The 15,118-nt window shown below is 40.6% G+C and overlaps 1 protein-coding gene and 1 pseudogene across 2 annotated transcripts in view; both read left to right on the top strand.

Moving 5' to 3' along the window:
- Positions 1 to 15,118, top strand: part of WDR33 (WD repeat domain 33) — a 104,582-nt gene that overhangs the window by 8,232 nt on the left and 81,232 nt on the right. The window lies entirely within an intron of this gene.
- On the top strand, positions 11,646 to 12,079 carry LOC101637419 (annotated as a pseudogene).

The raw sequence follows: 15,118 nt of genomic DNA, 5'->3' as shown, positions 1-15,118 counted from the left end.
GTCAGGAGAGATCTGCCACTCCATGTGGGTCACCTCCGGGGCAGGGTATTGAACTTGCACTGAGGCAGCTGCAGCCAGCCTGCAGTGCTGTGTCCTAACTTCTTGCGCCACCAGGGAGGGCCCAGAATATTACCATTTTTTAATTTAACTTTTATATTTTTCTTAAGTCATTGTTCATTTTTGCACAATATTTGATTTCCCCCCTCAGCTGTAATCCCCATAAGGTTCCCACCACCACATCACCTGTGAACTATCACTACAATCCCTTGTGCTTCTTCCCTCCCCCATTTTGATCCCCTTCTCTCTATTATCTGCTGTTTTCTTCAGCTCTGTCGTTTGCCTTGGCAAGTTTTGTCTCTTTTTCTGACCCTTTGTTCAGTTTCCCTATATTTCTCAGATAAGTGAAACTATCTGGTATTTTTCTTTTTCCTTCTGACTTATTTCACTGAACGTCATATCTTCCAGCTCCATCCACACAGAAGGCATGCATTTATCTTTTTTGATTGCCGAGTAGTATTTCTGTTTTTCAACATTTAGGTTGTTTCCAGATTTTAGCTATTGTAAATAGAGCAGTGATATACATAGGGGTGCAGGTTTCCTTTTGAATGAATTTTTTTGTGTGCTTTGGGTAGATTCCTAGGAGTAAAATTGTTGGGTCATCTGGTAGCTTCATTTTTAGTAGTTGGGGCTCCTTACACAGCTTTCCATAGTGGTTGGAACAGTTTGTATTCCCACTACCAGTCTAAGAGGGTTCCTTTCTTTCCACATCCTCACTGGTGTTTGTTGTTACCATTTTTTTTTTTAATATGCACTAATCTCAGGATGATGTCATATTTTAAGAATACTTTGCCTAACCTAAATCCATACATTTGCTGTATTTAATACATTTAACACTTGTTCAGACAGTTGATTTTTTTTTTTAAAGATTTATTTATTTATGCATACAGAGATGGGATATAGGCCAGAGATGCAGGGGTGGGGAGAAACAGAGTGATGAGCAGAACAGGCCGACTGACGAAGTACACTGCTGAGGGGAGCAGCGGGCGGGTCAGGAGAGGTCTGCCACACCATGTGGATCACCTCCGGGGCAGGTGGGGATCGAACTCATGTGGAATTGGCTTTAGCTTCTTAGTGCTGTGCTTTAACCTGCAGAGCCACCAGGGAGTGCCCGAGTTTTCTTTTTTAAAGATTTATTTATGCATACAGTACTGGGGTGCAGGCCAGAGGTACAGGGATGATGAGAGGATTCACAGACACAGTGGGGAGCAGAACAGGTTGATCTACTGACATACACTACTGATGGGAGTAGCAGATGAGACAAGTGGGTTAGTTGCACCATGTGGGTTAGCTCCCTGGCCAGGGATCCAACTCTCCTGCAGTGTCTGCTTCATAGTGCTGAGACTAACTCCTTGAACCACCAAAGAGGCCTGTGTTTTTGCTTTTTTGGGTGATGTTTCTTCTCAAGTGATGTGGAGTTGTACTTCAGAATGGATCATGGAAGTTCAAATCACTGATTTGTTAACTATCATGTGATAACTATCATGTGATGTGCATGTGTATAGATTTGTGTATATACATGTAAGTTTATCCGTCCATCACTAAGTTCAAAGCATACAGTGGAGTGGTTTGGTTTACATTTATTGTGAAATGACCACAGTAGTTTCAGTCAGCATCCCATCTTATGTAGATAAATAAAATGAAAAGGGAAAACTTTTTATGATGAGAATTCTTAGGATTTACTTTCTTTTTCTTAAGATTTATTTATTTATGCATACATACAAGCACTGGAGTATAGGCCAGAGGTGAAAGGAGTGAGAGGATTTACCAGAAACAGAATGGGGAATAGAATAGGCAGATTTACTGAAATACACTGCTGAGGGGAGCAGCAGGTGAGACAAGAGAGGTCTGTTGTGCCATGTGGGTAAGCTCTCTGGCTGAGGATTGAACTCATGCTGTTGTGGCTGTTGGTAGCTTCATAGTACTGTGCTTTAACCCCTTGTACCACAAGGGAGGGCCAAGGGTTTACCCTTTCTTAACAACTTTTCCTATGTAACATGTATCTGTGTTAATTGTAGTCATATGGCACATGAGATACAGGGTACTTATTTACCTTATGACCACCTTTTTCCAATCTCTCCCCATCCTCTATGGTACAAGTCTAATCTTTTTTTCAAAGATTTTACTTATGAGTGAGATCACAGGCAGTCCTTGTCTTTCTAACTGATTCCACTTTAGCATAATACCTTTAAAAACCACTGGTATTGTTGGAGTGGTAGCAATTCCTCCTCATTTTTTTTTTTTCCTCCTCATTTTTTATGGCTAAATAATTGTGTGTGTGTGTGTACACCACAACTTTGTACATTCATCTAATAATGGAAGTAAGCTAGGTTTTTCTAAGTATTTCCATGTCCTGGTTATTACATATAATACTTTTATGAACATGGGGTGCAGACATATTTTTGAATTAATGTTTTAAAGCTTGATTTATGCATACAAGGCCTGGGGCACAGGCCAGAGGTGCTGGGGGTGAGAGGATTCACCAGAAACAGAGTGGGGAACAGAACAGATTGACTGAAGTACACTGCTGAGGGGAGCAGCAGGCAGGTCAGGAGAGGTCTGCCATATCATGTGGGTCACCTCTCTGGCTGGGGATTGAACTTGTACTACAGTGGCTGTGGCTAGGTTCACAGTGCTGTGCTTTAACTTGTTGTGCTACCAGGGAGGCCCAATTTTGTTTTCTTTGGATAGGATCACAGAAATAGAATTGCTGGGTGATACAGTCCTTCTATTTTTAATTTTTTTTATGTTCTCCATACTGTAAATCACTATCAGTTTACATTCCCATCTGTAGAAAACAAGGTTTCCCTTTTCCCCACATCCAGGCTGGCACCTGTTCTATCTCTTGTCTTTTTCCCAATGGACAGTCTAACAGGCACTATCTCATTGTGGTTTTAATTTTGCTTCTCTAGTAACTAGTGGTGTCTAGCATCGTTTCATCGACCTGTTGACTTTTCATTGAGATCTTTTTTGAGAAATGTCTATTCAGGTCCTTTGCCCATTTATAAATTTGGTTTTTTGTTTTTTTTTCTCCATAGAATTAAATGAATTTTTAAAATATATTTTGCATATTAACTCCTTATCAGATATTTGATTTACAAAATATTTTTCCTGTTGTAGATTGTCTTTTTACTTTGTTGATGATTTCTTTTGCTATGAAGAAGCAGGTAATATATTTTTATATAGCAAAATATGTTTTCTTGTTGCATACATTATATGTAAGTCAGGTCCTGAAAGATAAGTTTGTTAGTGTCCTATTTGTTAGAGGTAAACTTTTAGATTTCAGCAAGAAAATTAATAAAAGATTTTGAAAAAATGTTTATCTTGTACTTGGATACAAAAACTGGGATTTAGGTCAGAGGTACAGGGGGTGAGAGAATTCACCAGAGACAGAGTGGGGAACAGAAGAGGAAAATTGAAATATACTGCTGACGGGAGCAGCAGAGGGGTCAGGAGAGGTCTGCCACACCATGTGGGTCACCTCCCTGGCTGGGGATCAAACCTGTGCTACAGTGGCTATGGGTAGCTTCATAGCGCTTCCCTTGAGCCAGTAACACCACCAGAGAGGGTACTTACCTTGGTACTTGGATTTCTGTGGTTGATGAAATTAGTTTGCTTCTTTACATTGTACACAATAATTTACCTTTTAAAATTCAAATTTGTTAACTACATTCCTGAATGAATCATCATTGCATACACCAGTGGTTTTTATACTTTTGGGACCCCGTGGGAATCAGATGAAAGTTGTTTATTTTTCTTTCCAGGAAAGATGCAAATATTCATATTAGAATTCTGTATTCAACTGTAAGATGAATGGAGTCATTAACTATGTTTGCTCATTTTTGTATTCATAGAGTCCAAAAAGCTTTCTTTTTATCTGGTAGATTTAAACTCTTTGACATGTTTAGGTTGGCATAACAGAAATTTCAGATCAGATTCTAACATCTGCACTTAGATATCTGTCCAGCGTTGTCTTTGCTCACAGTCTTGCCAATGAAGCACTTAGAAATACTCAAGTATACCTAAAACTTATAATATTGTGTGTTAGTTGTATTTTAGTTAAAGCAAAGAAACTTCATATTTCCCTTTTACTCCTATTTGCTATTTCTTTCACCTGGAATTGCCCTCTTTCCCTTCTCCATGTGGTGTATCCCTGCCTTTATTTCTGCATAAATTAATTCACTTGAGACTTTTCTCTTTTACTACTGTGTGTATGACATCCTGTTTCTTCCCTCAGCACTCTCAAAAATGGAAAAATAGTTCATCAGTGAGCATTTACGAGTTCATCATATACTTAATGAAGACTTCTAGGTTTCATATCTGTTTTTTATAATTGTGGTGAAATGTACATAACACATTTTTAACCATTTTAAGTATATACTTTTGGGACATTAAGTACATTCATGTTGACTATCACCATCTATCTCCAAAATGTCTCCAGTTCTTCTTAACTGAAACTCTGTAGCCATTAAACACTTTCACTCCCCATTTTTCTCTCTCTTCCATTCCATACCAACCACCAATCTACTCTTTTCTTGAATTTGATGACTCTGACCTGTACCCCAGTTCTTGTATCCAAGTACAAGATAAGCATTTTTCCCTCAAAAGCTTTCATTAATTTTTTGCTGAAATTTTAAGAATAAGGGTCTTCCTGGTGGTGCAAAGGGTGAATGAAGTTGCAGCACTACCAAGGTATTACCAGCCTTTGCAACATGATTTGGCTCCCTGGCCAGGGAGCTAATTCACATGGCCTAAGAAGACCTGCCTGTTGCTCCCGTCAGCAGTGAATTTCAGTAGATCTGCCTGTTCTGTTCCCCACTCTGTCTATGGTGAATCCCCTCATATCTCTGACCTATACCCTAGCTCTTCTGTGCATACATAAATACAATAAATCTTTAAAAAAAGACCCCACATAAAAAGAACCTTACTATATTTATATTTATTACTTTGTGGCAGGTTATTTCATTAAGCATAATGTCCTCATGGTGTATGTCAAAATCTCCCTTTTTCTGAGACCAAATAATAATTCCATTGAGTGTATGTACACTTTTTTATTTTTATTTTTTTACTTATTCTTCATTCACCTGTTGGTGGACATTTGCTTTTTTTTTTTTTTGACTACAAATAATGCTACTGTGGACATGACTGTACACATATATTTGTATCCCTTTCAGTTCTCTGGGTATGTACCCAGAATTCCATAACATTTTGCAGATAATTTTTATCATTTTTTGCCTTTTTGTGTTATAAATAATTGTGTGTCTGAAGATTTTGGGCAATTGCTTTGTGGTGGGAAAGCTTAAAAGATAAAGAAATTTAGTCAGTGATTAATAATCTTCCAAAACAGAAAGCACCAAGACTAGATGGGTTCATTGGTGAAGTCTTTATGTTAAGGGGAAGGATGTCCTAAAGGAACTCTGCAGAGTCTTATGGACTCCAGCTTTCTGGACCCAACACATTACTCCAGTGATTGAAAACTACAACTCCCATCAGTACCAGGGAGAGAACTGTAGGACCCCAGGGCGGAGCTAGCAGGAATGGATTCTGGGACATTTTTGGGGGGATAAATAGGGCTGGCTCTGGATTTCGCACTCCCTATCTCTTGCTGGCTCGCTTGGGAAGTAGCTCTCTGGACCGCGTGACTTGGTGTGTTCAGCCTAGCTGTAAGGTATTGCAATTACTTTGTTTTTGTACCCCGCTCACTTTCCCTGGGTTGTTTCCTATTCCTTTCTCCTTTTGTAAATAAACCCGTTATTGACCCTTTTGTGTGTACCTGCAGTTGTGAGCTCACAGGTGAGGCCCCACAGGCAGGTGGCCCAGTCCACTCTGAGCTACCCTGTAACATTTACAAACATGTCGGAAGAAATTACATCAATTCTTTCTGTATGATCTCTTTTAGAAAATAGAAGCAGAGGGAATACTTTCTAATTTTTTTTTAAGATTTATTTATTTATGCATGTAAGAACTGGGGCACAAGCAGATGTGCGGGGGTTAGAGGATTCACCAGAGACAGAGTGGGAACAGAATAGGCAGATTGACTGAAAAACACTGCTGATGGGAGCAGTGGCAGGTCAGTAGAGGTCTGCTACACCATGTGGGTCACTCTCCCTGGCTTGGGATCCAACTCAGTACTGCAGAGGCTGCGAATAGCCTCATAGTGCTGTGCTTCAACCTATTGCACATCCTAGTTCCTAATTCTTTAATGAAGCTAAAATAAAAATCACATAAATACATTACAAGTGGAAAAAACAGATTAATACTTTCCATGAACATAGATGCCAAAATCTTCAAAAAGTATTAGTAACCCCAACACAGCTCAGATTTCTTCCTCCAAATGAAATGAGCAAGGGAAAAAGAAAACTCTGTATAAAATCTGCTAAAGAAGAGGGCCTCCTTGGTAGTTTCAGGAGTTAAATCTTAGCAGCACTACCTTAACTATCTGGCTAGCTACAGCCACTGAAGCAGGAGTTTGATCCCCTGGTCAGGGTGAATCCCCCAGCCAGGGTTATCCATATGGTGCAGTATACCTGCATACCTCTCCTTTCTCGCCCGCTAGCAGCATATTTCAGTTGATCTGCCTGTTCTGTCTCTGGTGCATCCTTTCATGTCCCCTACCCCCATGCCCCTGGCTTGTACCCCAGTTCTGGTATGCGAAATAAATCTTTTAAATAAATTTCTGATGAAGAAACAGCCAGTCTCAATTTTCTTTGGGGGAAAAAAAATGAGAATTCTCTTGCATGTTTTGCAGACCTAAGATAAAAATTGTTTTCATTCTGCTCCCACTGAAGCAAGGACTGCTGCTCATCAGTACACACAGTAAAGGTGGCAGAACAAGTCTTTGTGTATGCCAGCCTTGTCAAGAGCCAGTTCCAGTTTGACTTAAACTCCATTCATTGTGCTGGACCTCTTTTCCTAATGGCCTTGTTATAGAGCACCCCAGTGTAAACTGGGCTGCCTGTCTGTGAGGCCTCACCTCTGCACTTAAAATTCAGTTATACTGCAAGCACACACAAAAGGGTCAATAATAGGTTTATTTACAAAAGGGGAAAAGAAAAGGAAACAACCTAGGGAAAGAGAAAGGGATACAAAGTAACTGGAATATCTTACTGGTTGGGCTGACTTGGAGCTCTCATAACAAACTAACTGAAAGGCTGGAGACCCACTGTCAGAGACCTCCCCCACCCCTCCCAGCCAGAGAGCACGGTAGAAAATGGCACCCTATTTATCCCCCTAAGTCCTAGAATGCTGCTTAGCTCCGCCCTTGGGTTCTGTCAGTTCTCTCCTTGGTACTGCTGGGAGTTATAGTTTCCAATCACTGGAGTAGGGGGTAGAGTCCTGAAAGCTGGAGTAGGGGGTGGAGTCCACAAGACTCTGTAGAGTTCTTTAGGACATCTTCCCCTTAACAGCCTCATCACTTTGGGAGTCCCTGAAGTTGACCCTGAAAGGCCTTCAAATATAAACTCAGATCTTTGTCCCCTCTCCCCACTTTAATGAAATTCCTCTGAAAAGGCAGTAACAGGCCTTTTTAGACTATATAGCAAAGCCACTGCCAGATTGGCTGTAAGGCAGATTTTCTTCTTTTCTGAGCCAGGCCTGATCTTAACACTGAGCATGGTCTTTCTGGGCTGCTGCTTGCAGGGGACACTACCATGAATGTACTACAGGATCACTTCATGAGGAGGATACACCTGAGGTGGTGGGGTGCAAAGGTCTGTATTAAACAATTTAGATATACAGAAAAAGGAAGGAAGTTGATACCATGTACTTGTCGACCCACATTAAAAATTTGTATTAGTTTAAAAATTTTTTTATTTATGTATACAGAATTGGTGTACAGGCTAGAGAGGATTCACCAGAGACAGTGGAAAGCAGAAAAGGCAGATAGATTAAGTATACTGCTCAAGGGAGCAGTGGGTGGGTCAGAAGAGGTCTGCCATGCCATGTGGGTCACCCCCTGGCCAGGGATTGAACTCGCACAAAAGAGGCTGGGGCAAGCATCACAGTGCTACACTTTAACCTGTTGGGCCACCAGGGAGGACCCTGTATTGTTTTCTAGGACTGCCCTAACAAATTAAGTGACTTAAATAATGTAAATTTTTATGTTGTAGTTTTGGAGGTGAGGTGTCAGTAGAGCCTTGTTTCCTCTAAAGATGCTTTGGAAAGTTCTGTTCTAGACCTCTTTCTTAATTTCTGGTAGATTCTTAACATGTGGCAGTATAACTGCAATCTTTCCATTGTGCCCTCATTTTCCCCTTTTCTTTATTTGTGCATACAAGAGCTGGCGTACAGGCCAGAGGTGTGTGGAGGGTATGGTATGGGGTGACAGGATTTACTAGAGACAGGGGGGAGATGAACAGGCAGATCCACTGAAATACACTGCAAAGAGAGCAGAGGGTGAGGCAGGAGAGGTCTGCTCCCTGGCCAGAGATGGAACTCGTGCTGCAGTGTCTGCAGATAGCTTCATTATGCTGTGATTTAACCCCTTGCACTATGGAAGGTCCCCTAGCCCGTCCCATTTCTTCTTTTTATCAGGGCTTATGTTGAAGTCAACAAAGAAATTTTGAGGGACTATAATTCAACCTGTAGTATTCTGTCTTCATATACATACTATAGGTATATATGGATAAATGAGTTTTTTAAAAAACCCATTTGAAGGCCTCCCTGGTGGTACAGGGGTTGAAATCTCAGTACTATCAAGCCATTCCCAGCCACTGTGGCATGAGTTTGATCCCTGGCCAAGGAGCTGACCTGCATGGCATTGCAGACTCCGGACTCCGGACTCGCTTGCTGCTCCCCTCAGCAGTGTATTTCAGTCAGTCTACCTATTTTTTTCTCCATTCTATCTCTGATGAATCCTTTCACCACCTCCCATACTCTGGCCTGTACCCCAGTTCTTGTACGCAAAAAAAAAAAAAAAAAAAAATCTAAAAAAAGCCTATATTAAAAAAATTAAAGAAGACAACCCAATTTTATCATACTTCAGTGCTCTGTTATCTGTTACCTTTTACCTGTTACCACCTCTGTCACCAGAGACAGAGTGGGAAGCAGAACAGGCAGGTTGACAAAATATACTGCTGAGGGGAGCTGCAGACAAGACAGAAGAGGTCTGTCTCTCTGTATGGGTCACTTCCCCAGTTGGGGACAGAACCTGTCCTGCAGTGGCTGTGGTAGCTTCACAGTGCTGTGCTTCAACCCATTGTGCCACCAGGACCCTAAAATATTTGTAACTATATGTCAAATTCAAAAACATATTCTGGGAAAAGAACTTTATCTTCAACTTTTGCATTGACTAATCAGTTGACCCTCTCCACCCTTCCCTATAGAGAGCTAGTCCAACAGGAAGTACTGATGCTTGCAAAACTTTTCCTTAAGATTTTTTGAGAAGCATCATGCCCCCTTTGGTTATGGTTTCAGATGACCTCCTTTCAACTAATCCTCTGTCAAAGAGAAGAATGTTTCTAAATGTCTAGTCTCCTGTGACGCTGGCTGCCCCAGTTTGAGCTCTACTTTTGTACCACTGAGAAAAGGAAAGACCCCTCAACTGATTTTCTTTTAAAAAAGATTTACTTATTCTTACAGAATTGGGGTGCAGGCCAGAGGTGCAGGGGTGGTGAAAGGATACACCAAAGACAGAGTGGGGAGCAGAATAAGCAGATGGATGAAGTACACTGCTGAGGGGAGCAGCTTACAAGCCAGGAGAGGTCTGATGTGCCATGTGGATCTCCTCCAGGGCTGGGGATTGAATTCATACCGAAGCAGCTGAAGCTGGCTTGCAGTGCTGTGCCCTAACCCGTTGTGCTACCAGGGAGGGCTTTAACTACTTTATAACTCTGGTTTTTCACTTTCTAGGATCCTGATTGAAAACCAATGCTATTCAAAATGTAGATTACGTAGCATTACTTCGAATCATAGCAATGCATCTTTTTAGGCAGATGTGTTAAAACAAAGTCTTTTAGGGGCGCTGTCTAGGAATCAATGGTTTAGGTGTAGATAGTTTTGTTCTTCCCCTGCTCACTTTCTCTGTATTAAGTCAGGGAGTGTGTTATAAATAATTAACTAATTTCTCTATTTTTGCTCATTTCTTCCATACAAGTTAGATGATAGAAACACACACACACACACACACACACACACACACATTTTCAGAGTGCATCAACTTCTCTAAGGATTGAAGTTTGTTTTAAGACTTTTCAGGATTTTTTTTAAAGCTTTATTTAAAAGATCTCTTAGTTTTCTGCCTCGTAGTTTCATAGAGATTTTCAGCTGATGGCGTGCACCTAGATTCAGAATGGAGCCATAGTTCTTTTCTTCTGTTCTATTCATTTATTTGTTTATGTATGCATACATAGAAGAACTGGGGTGCAGGCCAGAGGTGCAGGGGTTAGGGTTGGGGGGCTGAAAGGATTAACCAGAGACAGAGTGGGGAACAAAAGAAGTGGATTAACTGAAATATACTGCTGAGGGCAAGTCAGAAGAGGTGTCATGGGTCACCTCCCTGGCCAGAGAGCGAACTCATGCTGCGGTGGCTGCAACTAGCTTCATAGTGCTGTGCTTTAACCACTTGTGCTACCAGGGAGGGCCCTCTGTTCAAAGTTCTTTTTTCCTTACAAGTAACTGACATTTTGGTCAGTATTTCAATATTGAGCCATCTTTACAAAAGTGAATTTCTGTTGCTTTCTCCTTGAAATGGTTTTACAGGTTTGTTCAGAAGTATATCAATTGAAAATCAAGCATCTGTACTCTACCAGTTTGATTTTGGACTGGTTGGAACCCTATTTTTTTCTTTGTCCAAGGGTCTTAATACCAGATGGCATGTCTTTTGTTGGGCACTGAGGAGGTCTTTTACTTTTTTACTGCTGTGGACTGTATTTCTTTGTGTGTCTCAAGGGATGTACCTGTAGCTCAAAGTGTTTATTTGGTATGTGCCACACATATTTTGTATTTTAGGTTAGATATTCCAAATACACTTTTTCAATATGGTGAAAATACATAGCTCAGTCACTTATGATACAGAAATCCAAAAATTCTTTTGTGAAAACCTCAGCATTGTTTACTGTTTTTCTTTTGTATTTATTGTCTTAGAGTAGATACTTTGAAATCACGAAAATGCGCTGTTTCTTCTCAAACTTTTGCTGACTAATTTAGCATCTTTGGTGGAACCTACCTGCAGCAAGTATTACTAGGTGTGTCAGTGGTGATAATTTCAACATTCATTCTATTTTCATATGTGCCAGACTGTATACTATGTGTTAGTATACTATGTGTTAGGAATATGGAAATTAAAATCATTCAGTTCTTTCTTTAAAGGAACTTATACTTTAGACAGACATGTAGATTTATTGGTGTGATATAGATATGCTTTTCTGGGATGATGCATCTTGTACTTTGGGAGTGCAAACACTACTGGATAAATTGAGCATAATAAATAGCTTAAATTTATAAAAGTAATAGAATGTGGTATAGGGATATACAACCAAGGTGCTGAGAGTACTTGGTAAAGTTAGAGATTTCAGATGAGATTTTAAAAAAGAAAAGACTTCTACTTCATTATAAAATATTTAAGGGAAAGCAGCAGTACCATATCTAAGATGGCGGCCAGCAGGAGGCTGATGATTTGCTTGAAGAAATCTGCAAATGTAAAGTGAAAACCTCTAACTGTTAACACCCAGGTTGATGAAGCTGATTTATTGACTTGGCAAGGGCTTATTTTTCCTTTCAACCCTCCATATAAGGGAGCCTTCAGAATAGAAATGAACTTTACTGAAGAGTACCCATTCAGATCACTGAAGATCACATTTAAAACAAGGATCTGTCATCCAAACTCGATGAAATGCGGCAGATCTGTGTGCCAGTAATTAGTGCTGAAAATTGGAAGTCAGCCACCAAAATTGATCAAGTAATACAATCCCTTGCTGGTGAATGATCCCCAGCCTGAGCATTCCCTGTTGGCTGATAGGCTAGAGAATATTCTGAGGACTGCAAAAGATTCTGTAAGAACATTCACGAGTTTACAAAGAAATAATGGGAAAGTGACCTGTGGACTAAAATCTGCCATGTTTCAGTCCAGTAAGAGTGAGCACAGACCTCATGCAGTGCATTCAGACATCCAGCAAAGCAGGGATCCATGGAGAATTGACATGTGGCACAGCCTAGTTTTTGCTTGTGGCAGTTACTATTTACAGTTTAACCAGAATTGGTCTAGGTAAACTGACAAAGAATTAAATTTAAGGTGTTCTTAAGAAAACTTAATAGGGCCTCCCTGGTGTCACAGGGGTTAAAGTTTCAGTGCTATCAAGCTGTTGACAATCACTAAGAAATAATTTCAACTCCTGGTCAGGGAGCTAACCCACATGGTGCATCAGACCTCTTCTGTCTCACCTACTGTTGCCCTCAGCCGTGTACTTCAGTATATCTGCCTGTTCTGCTCCCCAATCAGTTTCTGGTGAGTCCATTTACCCTCACACTTCTAACTCACACTCCGTTCTTGAATGTATGAAAAAAATCTTAAAGAAAAATTAGTAATTTTGGATTTGGAGAAACCTAAGGTATAAGAAGACATCACATTTTTTTTTAAAAGATTTATTTATTTGTGCATACAGAACTGGGGTACAGGCCAGAGGCTCAGGGGCGGTGAGAGGCTTCACCAGAGACAGAGTGGGGAACAGAACAGGCTGACTGACGAAGTACACTGCTGAGGGGAGCAGCGGGCGGGTCAGGAGAGGTCTGCCACGCCATGTGGTCACCTCCCGGGCAGGCGGGAATCGAACTCATGCGGAAGCGGCTTTAGATTCTCAGTGCTGTGCTTTAACCCGCTGCGCCACCAGGGAGGGCCGACATCACATTTTTTAACCGCAATTTATTTTTTAAAATAATAGTTTATTTTTACATTGCTTTGTGCCTTTTTTCATCTCAGTTGTAATCCCCATGGGCTTCCCATCACCAAATCACCCATGTACCATCACCATAGTCCAGTGCACTTCCCTCCCTCCACCGCTTTTGACCCCACTCCCCATTCCACCCCCACAAAATGTCTCTGGTATATAGTTGTTCATCATCATTATTATTATTTTCTCCCCTGGTTCTTTAAACTCCTGCTATGAGTGAAACCATCCGATATTTTTCCTTTTCTTTCTGGCTTATATCATTAAGCATCCATCTTTTCCAGCTCCATCCATGTTGCTGCAAAAGGCATGTGTTTATTGGTTGCTGAGTAATATTCCATTGTGTATATGTACCACATCTTTTTAATCCAGTCATCTACTCTTGGGCCTTTGGGTTGTTTCCATGTCTTCCCAATTGTAAATAAAGCAGCAATAAACATGGGGTGCAGGTGTCTTTTTGAATCAGTGTTTTTGTGTCTTTTGGGTAGATACCTAGGAGTGGGATTGCTGGGTCATATGGAAGCTCCATTTTTAGCAGTTTGAGAAACTGCCAAACAGTTTTCCATGGTGTTTGCACTAGTTTGCATTCCCACCAGCAGTGCAGGAGAGTTTCTTTCTCTTCACATCCTTACCAACCATTGTTGTTGCTAGTTGTTTGAAGATGTTCCATTCTCATTGGGGTGAGGTAGTATCTCATTGTGTTTTTGTTTTTTTTTTTTTAAGATTTATTTATTTATTTATACGCGGAGGGTGAGAGGATTCACCAGAGACAGAGTGGGGAGCAGAACAGGCAGATGGACGAAGTACAGAGCTGAGGGGAGCAGTAGGCGTGTCAGGAGAGGTCTGCTGCACCATGTGGATCTCCTCCTGGGCAGGCAGGAGTGGCTTAAGCCTCCCATGCTGTGCTTTAACCCGCTGCACCACCAGGGAGGGCCTCATTGTGATTTTAATTAGCATCTCCCTTATTATAAGTGATGTTGAACATTTTTTCATAGGCTTGTTGGCCATCTGCATTTCCCCTTTGGAGAAGTGTCTTTTTAGCTCTTCTGCCCATTTTTTGATGGGGTCGTTTATTTTTTGTTGAGTTTCATCAGTTCTTTGTATATCTTTGTGATCAATTCTTTGTCACTAGTTTTGTGTGAGAAAATTTTTTCCCAGTCAGTGGGATGTCTGTTTTTTTGTAATATCTCTTTTGCTGTACAGAAGCTCTTTAACTTGTTGTGGTCTCATCTATTTATCCTTTCCTCCACTACCGTTGTACTGGGTGCTGTATTTTCAAAGATGTTACTGAAGTGTGTATCATGTAGTGTTTCGCTCATCTAAAAAGAATTTTTTTTTTAAGATTTATTTATTCATATAGAACTGGGGTACAGGCCAGAGATGCGGAGGGTGAGAGGATTCACCAGAGACAGAGCAGGGAGCAGAACAGGCACATCAACGAAGTACACTCTTGAGGGGAGCAGCGGGCAGGTCAGGAGAGGTCTGCCACGCCATGTGGTCACCTCTGGGGCAGGAGGGAATCGAACACATGCGGAAGTGGCTTAAGCTTCTCAGTGCTGTGCTTTAAACCTGCTGTGCCACAAGGGAGGGCCCCCCAAATTTTTTTTTAAAAGCACTGACATTTGTACTAAAGCTCTTTCTGCAGAACCATTTATTTCTATCATAAGAAGAATTACTTAAGTCAAACTGTTTTTGATATTTTAGATATAATAAATCAAAACTCACTTTTTCTTGATCATTAATAAGGATGACTATTTTATCCATTTTGTTAGCTGGTTTTGCTTCCATCCCTAAGTACATTGTTTTTTCATGCTTTTTTGTATGGTGCTTTTTGGGAATAAATCCATATTTAGGTCTTTTGTCAAATTAACCCCTCCTGTATAACTAGGAAGTAAAAACAATTCAGTACACATTTAGTTGTTTGGAGTTTGAATTAGAAAGCATATTCTTTATACCTGAAGTAACCAAAAAGAAAAAGGAGGCTTAATAGGAAAAACTGTTTATATATCTGTGTTCAAACTAAAGTAGATCTGCCTCATTTGCATATTTCTCCTTTTGCAAATTCTCTACTTACTAAAATCTATAGCCCCACCATCAATATCTACCAGTGCTTTGTTGATAGGTGCAGAGCACCAAAAATTAGAATAATCCAGAGCTCAACTTCCCAGCTGAGTTCAAAC

This window comes from Condylura cristata, unplaced genomic scaffold (genome assembly GCF_000260355.1).
Source record: "Condylura cristata isolate star-nosed mole 26May11 unplaced genomic scaffold, ConCri1.0 scaffold00049, whole genome shotgun sequence".
NCBI classification, from domain to species: Eukaryota; Metazoa; Chordata; class Mammalia; order Eulipotyphla; family Talpidae; genus Condylura; species Condylura cristata.
Note: the sequence above shows the minus strand (reverse complement) of the source record. Positions and strands in the feature narration are given on the sequence as shown.